Source organism: Porites lutea, chromosome 4, assembly GCF_958299795.1.
Source record: "Porites lutea chromosome 4, jaPorLute2.1, whole genome shotgun sequence".
In the NCBI taxonomy this organism is placed as follows: Eukaryota; Metazoa; Cnidaria; class Anthozoa; order Scleractinia; family Poritidae; genus Porites; species Porites lutea.
In genome coordinates, this window is record NC_133204.1 from 20406367 (window position 1) to 20419245 (window position 12879).

The window sequence follows — 12879 nt, forward strand, 5'->3', positions numbered from 1 at the left end:
ACTTTTCGTGCACTGAACATGAAACCTAAAACAAAGTGAGGGACATCACTGCCCTGTTACGCTTAAATCTAACACATATCTGCTAAATTAATGAAGGGGATTAAATTTGCAAATGGTTATTCACAAAGGTTTTTACAGTTGTAAAAGTGCTCCATGGCTATAGTCCACTATTTTACATATATTCCTCTTTACCTTGTGACATGCCCAGTAGTAATTTTTTGGAACTTAAAAGTAAAGTACAGAATTTTAACTTACATATGAGATTAAAAATACTTTACCTTAAATGACTCTGAGTGTTAATTTGGCGGTAATGGTGTTTCAGAAGAGGTTAACTCATTTCTTGGTGTGGGTAACCTGTGACTCTTTGCTGAGGAAAAGAACGTTGCTGCACAGCCACACCCACCAACCAATCAAGTGCAAACATGCATTTTTCAAATACCCTCAGGTGAAGCTTTGAAATGATACATGTCTGCAAAAATCCCCGAGGGGGGGGAGGGTTTCACTTTCTGGCCCATGGACTACTACAAAATCAAAAGGAGCTAAACAAAGATAAAGTTCACTGGTTCTTACACCGAGCTGTACCACAAACTTTTCTCAGTCTAACCAGTTTTAGCTACGAACTGCCGCATGATCATGGTGATCATGATTGTGAAATTTGTTTTGAATTGAAGCATTTTTCCAATAAAGCCATTGTTCTAGAATGACTAAGTTTCGTAACAATGATTTGCATTTCTCTGTGAATAAGTTGATCATTTCTAAGGTTGAAACTGTTGAAATTCGCTTTACTTTATGTTGAAAAAGATTATCTTCATTTTAATAAATACTCGGTTATGGTTACGTGAATGCTATCTGTCTGGGTGTTGTTGTTTTTTAATAAGAGTAAGTGGAACGCTATTAATTCCACCATCACCAGAAAACATATCCTACTTATTAGCGGGGTGCTCCTGACAATAATTGTTAGGATCAAAAGGCGAAGTCTCAGTAGGCTTAGGTTGAGACAAAAATGCCTGCTCAACAAATGGAAAATCTACTTAGGACTAACCATTAGAAATATGACAACAGCATAGAATTGTTGCTTTCCTCTTCAGGCGATCAAATGGAAGTGAAGCCACTTCTGTCATGCACAACTCAGTCAGCTTTGCAAGACAACAAAGGATGAAAAATCAAAAATCTAAACAAAGGGTAGAAGATACATTTATAACTAATTTAAAACTTACCTCTTAGTGTTTCTAAAGCATAAATCCAAGTTATAATCCAATAAATCTTCTCTGGCTGCTCTGTCAAACTGAATTATGGAGGTTCAAGGAGTGTGTCTGTATACCTTCTCAGGTGACTTAAAACATGACTGAAACCGATTGGTTAATATTAGATGGTTTCCTTTGGTGTACCACATGAATAACCAATCCTGCCATGCATGTACCTCATGCTTAGAGTGAACTCCATAGAATTAATGCCTCTGTTAACTTGATAAACTCAAGCCAAAGTTAACAATGACCTGTGACCAAATACAATTGCTATGATGACTTGTCACACAATCCACCTGCTGCCAAAGAACCACTAACAGACAATAGGCCGATTTTTCTTTTTAAATGAGTTCAATCAGTGCCGAGTTTGCAACCCTTGGTACTAAGCAGCAAGTTCACGATTCGATAACTTCTTGTTTCAGAAGCAGAGTTCCCGCTCAATGTTAAAATAAATTGTAATAATTTATTGTTATAAAAACAGTGATTTCTTCGCTGCAAGCTCCCAATTGATGAGTCAATTACTTGTAGCAAATTATTTTATCATGTTAGCCAAAGGCAGTTGTGATAAAAACGTTCATTCCTTAGGTTTCGCAGGTTTCACAGGTTCCATGGTTCTGCGGTCTGCAGTTCTGCAGATTAGTCTTACTCTCAAAAATAATATCTCTGCTACAATCCTGGACAAAACTACTTGAGAAAATGTTTTCATCAATAATGTATTAACATGGACAAAACGGAAACCTACCAATAAAAAGCAGTTTACAGAAGCTGTTTTAAGCACAAAGTTTCACGGCACACCATCTTCTCATAGGAAAATACGACCTCGTATACGTTTTTTGCTACACCCTCTTAAAACAGTAAGATTTTGCAGTAGCCGCAGAACGCGTGCTCATTGTTACATGTTTTCGTGTTGTTCAAACCTGGCAGGCTTTGATAGTGTGGAAAGTGATTTATAGTTTTCAGAGGAGTCACAACAAGACTTGGATGACGGTTTTCTTAGAAGAAAAGATGCTTGTAGTGTTTATTTAGTGATGTATAGTGAAGCCAATATGGAAACGTATCCCGTCACATGGAAAGTGCTTTTCAGATCTTAAAATTGGCTAAACTATGAGGGTTACAGAAACCTCGTTTGCTACAAGTTGGTTGACTTTTCATGATAATTCCATGGATAGAATAATGTAAGGCATCGTTTTTAAAAGTAAATGACCTTCTGATTCTTATGAAAAGTCCTTGTTAATCGTTTTTAACCGTCGCTGATCTTGGTTGCACCCTAAAAATGTCCTGTTAATCGTTCCGAATCTTAGATATTGTGGAGAGAAAGAGATTAGAAGACAACTGTGGCAATTTCTCTTGCTTTACAATTAATGAATTATATTTCATAATTCCTTCCAGTCATATGTAGCTATAAATAGCCCGAGGGCAAAACATGCACTCTTACAGATCACATAACAGTACATCTTGTCACGTTACCGAGCATGACAATTCTAGATTTCATAGTGTGATTTTTTGCACTGGACATAGCTACAATAACAAAAGTAAGCTTTCAAATTTCATCCCCTCTCCATTTGATGCTGTTCTTAATGGCAAATGCTTGTTCATTGACTTTGATTGTTTTATCTATTTCGCCGATGGGAAAACTGTTCAAAGTATGGGTCACGCGCTCTGAAAATTCAACAAAAGTTTCAAGTTTTATTTGTTGGTCGAAACATAGCAGGTGAAATTCCCCTGCGTTTTCTAACTAATCTCCTTGACAGAGACGTCCTTCTTGTCCGCCAAAAACATAATGTATGCCTGCTCCTCTGCATTCAAAGCGTGCGTAAAAACCCTGCTTGGAAAATGAAATTCACAAACGTTCATGATTGGCTACTTGAATCAAGAAAGACATACAAGTTGATTTTCTTGTCATCAACTCCTCTGTTTTCACTAATTTTCCATTAATTATCTACTTTTCTGTGAAATGTACGAAATATATAAAGAACAGATTTATGTGCGCGCGTTAAATGCTCAAAATCGACTTTTCCAGTTAAATACAATCCTGGACAAAACTACTTGAGAAAATGTTTTCATTAATGCTTACTACCTAACACAACAAAACTATTTCCAAATCAACGGCTTTGTGTAAAGAAAACCCCCTCCCCCAGTTCAAAGTTGCTTCCTACAAATACTTAGGGATCCGGCTTTCTTTTGAAGACCCAACAAGATTTAAACAGTTGGATTTACTATTATCACTTTCTATATTTGTACAAGTAATGAAAGAAAGTCCCGACTCAATGTTGTCAACAGACGCGATTATCTTTTTGTTTTTCATTGTTTTTGCTGCCTTTTTCTGCTTGACAGGAGATAAATCTTTTCATCAGTGACTTCCTCTTAACAGGGGATTCCTTCCTCTACACAAATACTGATGGTAATGCCATGGTTTTCAGATCTCTCTTATGCCTCGCAAAGGACAATTTGAGGTCGTCTCACTTAAAATGTCTGGAGCAAACTCATGTATGTTTGGTAACTTGAAAATACTCGCCCACATCTCTTCATATGGCCACTATCCATTTGTTAAACATTATGTTCTTCTGGAAACTTGAAATATGAAGTCTAGTGTCCACTTTCCACATAACCATTTTTTCTACATTCTGGTACACAGCTGTTTGAAGCATTTTCTAAACCTTCTTACAGCATTTAAAAGTACTGCGAAAATCAGGAGACAGCCCTCGATGCCATGCTTCGATGCACCTAGACCCAGTTTGACTGGGTAAACATAACATAACATAATCTTTATTTAACGTGGGAGAAACACTTAGCTAAAGCTATTTTGCAGGTTTACCACAAATCAATATTAAAAAAGAAAGAAAGAAATATGTACATAGAAATGTAAAAATATAAAATATCTAGCATCTAAAATTACAAAATTAGATAAACTAAAATTGAATATTCCTCACTTGTTTGTTAAATTCCGGACCTCCAGCTCTTAAACGCAATTCATTTGGAATATTGTTCCATTGTTTTGCGGCGAAATATCTGAAGGAGTTTAATCCATACTTTGTAGTATTTACTTTTGGCAGTGATAGCGTATTATTGCCCCTTAAATCGTACTTGTTGTTTCTCATTTTAGCGAGATCCTTAATGCATGTGGGAGCGGTGCCTTGAAAACAGGCGTTTATAGTTATTAACATGTCCTGGACACGACGGTTTTCCAACGTGGTTCCTAAACCTATTCGCTGTAGCAGTTCATGATAAGCTGATGTTTTATCTTTGTAAACATATCTTAGTGCACGCTCGTTTACTTTTTCTATTTTCTTTGTGTTTCTCGAACCACAATGATGCCATACCTGACTGCAATAATGAAAATGAGGCAGAACAAACGCTCGATACAGTAATTCCTTTACCTTGCACGGAAGAATGTTTTGTAACCTATTCAGCGCATTTACCTGCCCCCCTACTTTGCGACACACGGACGCAACATGTGCATCAAATTTGAGCTTGCTATCCAACGTTACACCTAGTAAGTTAATCTCATTTGACGTGGTTATCGTTTCGTTAGCACATTGAAAGTTGTAAGGTAAGCAGCCATTTTGGAATTAGGTGTATAAAAGAAGTGTGTTAAGAGAATATTCATGATACAGGCTGTATGAAAGCTTGCAAGCATTCAAAAAGTACTATTGCATGGTAAATATCTCCTTAGTAGACAATGATGAATAAGAGGACATCTGGAACATTTAATGCCATTATTTCTTTGCTTTGGTTAACAACTCTTTTTCGTAATCCACAGAGATGTGTACCCATACCAGGAGCTAAAGTGATTCAGCAAGTGGCTTTCAATGTTATAAGTTTCAAAGACGTGGCCAAACATCAGCTCATGTCTTGCATTAAAAAGTATGGATTGAAACCAGCAAAGGAGGCTCAAAATGGGCGATTCCAGAAAATATCCATACCTATACCACGGACGGCTTTTAGGATTTCCAAAGGGGAGGGGGGTTCACGATTAAGGAATTCTGGGGGCATAAGGGGAGGGATTTATGACTGGAAATCCGAAGGCATGGGGGAATTCCACAGGTGGGATTTCTGGCGTAGAAAGTGTAGAGTGAGTTCCTTGAAAACGCTATTGTTGTGGACTTTTGTAGTGCGTAAATAAACCAAGCACATATGACCATGGAAGCAGAAGACAAGCATCGATAGATCAAACAGGTGTTTACGCTCATAACTTATAGACGTGAACAGTAAAACTTGGGTTTCACATTTACCTTTATGAATTTGTTGTCACATGAATAAAAACTGAAAATGTATCTTACCGCTTGCAAATTTCTTGTTACTCCCGTCCGATGAACAGTAAAAAACTCGCACCAGTCGCTTGCTTCCAAGGAACGCCTGCCGTCGTGCACACATGACGTATAAAAGGACACAATGAGGAAAGATTGAAGACTCGATGGTATATTTGACTGCCAAAAGATTTTAACAGTCTGAATTTGAGCTATTTTGCTTTGTAAACGTCAAAACAGCACAAGAAAACAAAGAGTAGTAAAATTACCGTAAGAGGTGTTTATTTTTATAGCCAAATTCAGCCTTAAAAAAGAAGTTTGCACAGCCTGGCCACTAGCCGTAGGTTTTGTCGCTGAAGAGTAAAGCTTGTCGCCTGGCGCCGCTAGATCACAGCCTCGAGGAGGCATAAATTCATGTTCGTTTGTTCATATAGGCGTTGCTAAGTCAAAAATGTCCTTCCAATAGAAAACGGATATTCTGAAGGGGAGGGGGGGTTCACGATTAGGGAATTCTGAGGGCATGGGGGGATAACGCATTTTGGAATTTCAGAAGGCAAGGGGGGTTAAAACATGGAAGTCGTCCGTGGTCGTGTATGGATATTTTCTGAAATTGACCAATCTGGACAAAGAAAGGGCAGCTCAGATTGTGGTATTGTATCTTCTTGATAACAAAATTGTGCACAGTAAGTCTGGAAAAGACCTGAAGCATGTTTCCCGAGCAGTTATTATTAAAAAGGTCTATCTGAATTTACTGATGTTCAGTATTCCCATTTCCAATCATGTGCTATCTTAAATGGGTACAAAACTGAACACTAAAAATATGTTCCTGTTTTTGTTTAATTAGTAGAGGCCATTCCTTAGTTCTAATCCAAAACAAATCATTAAACTTCATGCCGATTTAAGTGTGTACCCCAAATTTTGGGGTTATCAAGTATTCATATATTCAGGCTATTGTTCTTGCCATTGTTGAATACCTTCAGAAGAAACCACGAGCGGAATTCCTTTGAGTTAGGTGCGAGATCTTTCTTTTGTTTCAATTCTTGTTGCTTGATTAACTTTTTAATCCCCATTGTTACTTCATGAGTATTAAATTTCTCCGTTAAATACTCGGACTTGCCTGTTAAAGTTGCGGCATTTGCGCGAATGCTTACAGGTCTTAGAGAGCGAGGCAGCAAGTCTGGTTGCGGTAACATATTTTCGGTCACGCAGCCTATTACAAAGTAAACAAGCCTGATAAATTTGAAGTGGGGTAAAGCTTAGAAATACCTGATCTCCAGTGTTATTTATTTATTCAATACTCACTTGCCTTGAAAAGTAATTTCGTGTTCAAAGAATTTCTGCAGAAGGTATTTATTAGAACTCAATTTATTGATTGCTTACTCCAAGATGATACAACTGACCATCTGACATATTCTCCTTCCAGAAGGACACCCCTCTTCTGGTCCACCCTATGTTACACTCAAATGTAGGGTTGCCTCCAGAGACACCACTACTCTGGGGATCCTCCTAGGGACACCCCTAACCTAGGGGGCTAGGCTCTGCCTTCCCTGCCACCCAAATTTTGCAAAATTATCGTTATTAACGTAATATAATTAAATAAAAAAATAAATAGACGAAAGGAGAATCTGTATTCTTTCTTCTTTAGTTTTACAAGCCTTGCAGCGGTAGGGGGAGGAGCAATCATTGTTACCCTCAGTTATCCATACCCCTCTCCTCGGCACGCGCATATTTCCTGTGGCTCTCCCCTTTTCATGTCACTTTCCCTTAGGGATTCATTAACCCACAATGGATGGTTTTTCATTCTACAATATTGAAAGTGGCCTTCGACTCCTGACCTACCCAGATGTTTGCACTGCCCAGTGTCAGTAAGGAAAAACATTTTGTGCTTCCCATTGCCAGTTTTTAGCTACAAGGCATCCAGAAGTCCCCACAGTTCTTCGTGGTTTTTTACATTCTGTGGCGTTCTTAAAAATACCCATTCCTCTGCAGGTACATTATGTTTCCTTCATTTGTTACTTAATATGTCTTGATTTCTTTCAAGTCAACAGTTGTGTAATTTTCTTTCAACTTTTTAGTGAGGTGCAGAAATAATTCAATTTGAGAATCTACCGCTGAAATAGTCATAACCATACTAAGCAATTCTCCCTTGGTGATACAACCGACAATGAAGTTACTTTGAAACTTAATGTTTAGAGGTCGAAAACTCTGATTCATTTTTCTTAAAAGATGATGATGAGTCTTCTACTCAAGTGTCAAATGAAACTGACATGGGAAAATTAAATCTGCAGTACAGGATGTAGTTCCTCTGCTGTGTTTAAATAAAATTGTGAAATGGTGCTCATGTTCAACCCTCAACTTCTTCCACTTGTTTATGTAAGTAATTACCATAAGTCTTATTATGGTAGTATTTTTTTGGTTCTTTCATTCTTGCAAGTTAATCTCATGCATTTAGACTGATCTGTCAATGAATATTATTTAACATGGTTACATTCATTCCATTTCCCCAATAAAAAAAAAAGTCAGGAAGTACTAAATATTTCAACTACACTGTTCGTACAGAATCAACAACACACAGTGGTGTGCTTTGCGCCTCAAAAGAAACCAACCATGGATACACTAGGACAGCAACACTCCCCATTAAGAATTCAACGATACAGCATCAGTACTAAGTATGAATGAGAAGATATTGTGATCAACAAGAACACATTAATATCACCCACTGCAGTTAACTTTGAATACAACAACCAAGAATCTAACACCTTATCTATTGGACCCATTTCTGAAGTTGCTCCTGGCCAACTTGTAATTGTGAAAGGCCGCATGGAACACCTGTCAGCTACCAAAACGGTAGTTTTGCAGTTAAACCCAGTGAAAAAGCAGGAAGTCTTTATTAATGACCAATTTGGATATGTAAAACTTGTATTGTGGGGAAACCACAACGACACATTGACTGAGGGGTCCACATACCTGCTTGACATAGTTTGAGTCAAAGTAATCAATGAAGAAAGGTACTTAAATACCCCAAAAATGAAAATGAGAGCACCATCTCCTCAGTGGCCAAATTTGCACAAACACTGCATCCGGTACAAAACATTTCCGCTTCAAAAGACATCACAGCAAACATCATTGGTCTGACAAACATGAACAGCTGCCTTACCTACTGTTCTGGCAACAAGAGCGTCACCACAAACGGAAATTGCAATCTGTACCAACTGTACCATGTCTATGAAGATAACCAGTTGCAACCAACACTGGTTTCTAAAGATTTATATTCAAGACTCAACCATTCCAGAAACAATGATTAAGCTTGCAGTCTTCCACAATGAGACAAAAAAACTATTTTTAATGTGCGACATCCATGATACTCCCTCAGAAGAATGAAGTGATCGAAAACCCCCAGGATTTCAGGAACTTGTAAAAATAAGTTATGACACTTAGTCAAATAAGCTCATTGACATTGAGAAGATAATCATTTGATCTCAGCAATTTCTTCAAAACAAGAATTCTCAATTGGACCATGTTAACGTGCTACACCACACTTTATCTAGTTGATTGACACTGAGAACCATTGTCTTCACATTTCTCAATGTTGACATTGTCTTCCATACCAAGTTCAGTTTAAATTCTGTAACCACCTTAATGGAGCCAAGTAGCTTTACTGGCATGGATCTGATCCAGATTAAATGGAACATTATGTAAACACACATAATCTTGTATTCCATAAAAAAAACATTTTATCAATCGTAAAAAAAAATACCTGTTAAATTCTAGTTGTTAGTAAGTTCCATTTCATGATCGTTAATGTTCTATTGAGTTCAATTATAGCAAAGCACTTTCCTTCGGAATTTCATGTCTACCTCGCCTTTAGATAACGAGACATTTCTTAACAGTTAAAATAAAAACCTTGTTCCAGTTAAAAGTTACAGGGTGTCCCAAAAGTTCGTTCCTCTACTTTATAAGTCTGTGACACAGTACGATTGGACTTGATCAGCACATAATTTAAACCAAAGTTGTGACTTTCAATATAATTCACCATTTTCATACTTGTTGTGCCATCTTTTGACTCGAATATTTGGGTACTTCCGCGGCAAAGGTGCCCGTGTGAGAGTATATTTTCCAGCCATATATTTTTTGTATTTCATAGCCTGAATTGCTCAAACTCCTTCCTTGTTTTTTGTGAATATCACGAAGGATAAACCCCCTTAACGCAAAAACGTTCAGCTGCGTGAGAGCGTAAGCCTGTATACTTCGATTTACTAGCTTATCTGTTGTAGAAATTGCTAAAAACAACTGGAAAAATTCGAATGTTGAGTGGTAGAATGATCAAGGAGAAATGAAGGTTTTGAAGGCAAGAAACTAAGAGGGAGACCAAAAGCCCTGAATAGAGCAGCTAAAATAGTTTTAAAGAAGGCTACACACAAAATAGGAGACTCGACAGGAAGCTCACTCTCACATAGTTAGCAAGCCAAATAAAAGGGTCGTGAAAAGCTGTTTAAAATGTTTAAAATTAGAGGCCCCTGAGATGGCAAAAAACCTCTGCTTAGTCTGCCAATTAATGCCCAGCTCGTTTCAAATTTGTAAAGAAGTACAAAAGCCTTGCTGTGGAAGGGGGCAAGGATGATTATCTTTTTTGAATGAATGCCCAAAATATATTTTTTTCAGCTGCCTAAACTGAACAAATTTTGTTTGGGGGTGGAACTGGATCCTGCGCACCAGGTGATAAAAAAGCTCAAAATGGATCATTTGTGGGTCCACACCCTGTATCCCAATTAATGCCGCAACGGCTACAGAATGTGTTAAAAAAACAAAAAGGGCATGCCAGTTACTGAATTTCTGAATACATGTACTTGATAAAGAAGTAAACATCTTCTAGCAATTTCATGTAAAATTATAGTTTTGATCAAAAGTTATAGTGCATGAAATTAGAGGAACAAACTTTTGGGACACCCTGTATATATAACAGCCGTAAATATGGCCAGAAATCCATGACAGTATAGCTCTTAAATTACAGATGCACGATCAATGCAGTACAAAAGAAACAGTCAAAAGGTTCATTACCTTGATGTATTTTCCATCACTATATCTCAGTCACAGCAGTTGATCAAGTTTCAAAAATCTTAAAATAAAGTTTGACAAGTCTTTTACCTAGTGAATGATGTTTGTTGTTTTGTAGTGAAAAAATCTGTTGCCGTATTCGATTTTTTTTAGAACAATGAAGCCTCAAATCCCTCATACGTGCATCTCTGTCTCACAATATTGCCAAAAATGCCATAAAGTACCTTCCCTAGAGGATCCAAATGAAGGATGCCCGCAGCTTATTAAAACTCTTTTTGCTTTGTTTACATTAGAAACCTCCTTTACAGTGCAAAATTAAAAGCATTCTACAATGTTTGATGGTTCCAAAGCACGATAAATGAAGGGAAAATAACGTGAAATTCGATGAGAGGAATATTGCGATTTAAAGGTCCACATGCGGCCGAGAATAATCCATGTTTTAGAGGGTTGTTTTAGAGCTTTCTCATCGCGATTCATTCTCCCATTTGATTCCCAAGAATCGCTACTTCGGCCTGGTATCCACATCTCTAATTCATAAATAGCAAATTGCCAAGGCTTGCATCATACCATAACTACTTTGCAAGTAAAATGTCGGATGAATTCAGCAAATGCTCCTCCAGTTTCAAGAAGGAGATTGCGATCACTCAAGTGGATATCCGTTATTCCGTGAACAAGCTAGTTTCACGCCCTCAACATCCCAGGACAGGCAGTACAGGAAAAATCTGGACTACATCGATCTTCTGGAGGGCTGGGTCCTCGTATACCGGTTAACGAAAATTGGTTGACATTGGTCAACTGAAAGATAGCACGACAGCTGGATAACTTGATACATATTGATAATACATGCATGCTCTAATAAATAAAATGGCAACTGGATAACTTGATAAATAATAAATGTTTCAATATTAAAATGACGGTTTTGGTTCATGGTTGGGTTTTTTGGGTCATTTGGGCAAGCTGGGCCAATTGGGTCATTTGGGCCATATGGGGCAATTTGGTCATTTGGGCTATTTGGGCCAGTTGGGCCATATGGGGCAGTTAGGTCATTTGGGCTTTTTAGCCCAGTTGGGACAATTATTGGCCCACTGATTTCGCGCCACAACCACAAACTGCCAAAATACAACCGCTGACTGATGCGCCCGTTTTAAGCTCATTCCTGCCAGCTTTTCCCGCTTTCAAAGGATCTGTTTATAACATGCATCGTACATAGCTTTGAACCCTCAAGCTTCCGCTTTTTTGTGTGTATATCATGGACTGACAGTAATGTCACATTGACTGCGGAACTGGAGTCGCAGCTGGGCCAAATTCGCATTCCTATCTACGAAGTTTTACCCCAATGTCTTCGCCAATGGTTGACGGCGTTTGCTTATAGCAATGGCACAACGAGCGGATGTTGCTTTGTTCTGCACTGGTATCCACGAGCTCTTTGCTGGCTCATGCAACACTGAAGCTTTTTGGCTCATACGAGAAGGAAAACCTTCACCTTATTGCTACTGCTCCTTCTGGAACGGGAAAACACCAGCATGCCAGTAAGGTTGCATAGAGCCAATCATGGGCCATGTCGAAGACAAAATAAAAGCGAGCATCGTAATCGATGAAACATCGTCAAGTGGCCTGTTCAACCATTTATTGGGAGCTTAGTTTCTTTTTAGACTGCCTATTTTCTTTTGGGTTTAGCAAGCTCAAGCTAATCTTATAAACATGAAAGACAATGGGTTCCTTGTTTAAAGAAAATTGCGTGACACTGGTCAAATCCCAGATAGCATGACAACTGAAATGGAAATCTTGAGAAATATGATATTTTCAATGAATTGAATTAACAGTTTTCTAATTTGCTAAAAATGTGGATTTGTCAGATACCTATGCAACTGAATTTTAGGGAATTTTCTTTAATGGGTTACTTACAAGGACTACTGAACTTGTGTCCAACATCCTGAGGGGCCGGGGAGGAATTCCCATGTGAAACAGACAGGGAAAATTACTGGAAATTTTGAAATAAACCCCCAAAGGAGACCAATCAGGTTTTGACTCGAGCTTTCTGTGATGCCCAAAAGATACTACAAATACTAAAAATGTAATTTATCTTTCTTCATTTCTTTACGTGCAACCCTAGTGTATTAAAATGTTGGTGTTTTGCCCAGAAAACCCTAGGCAAGACAACAAACGTTCCCGTCTGTTTTGTATGAGGGTCCCCTAGGGCCTTCCCCATTTCCATTTAGGGGTAGGTGAGTAGAAGTACTAGAAATTATCTTCATTTCTGTGTCAAGAAAAACATTTATTAATTCAATGCCATGTATAATAAAATATGAACAATTTGATACATTTAACAATTG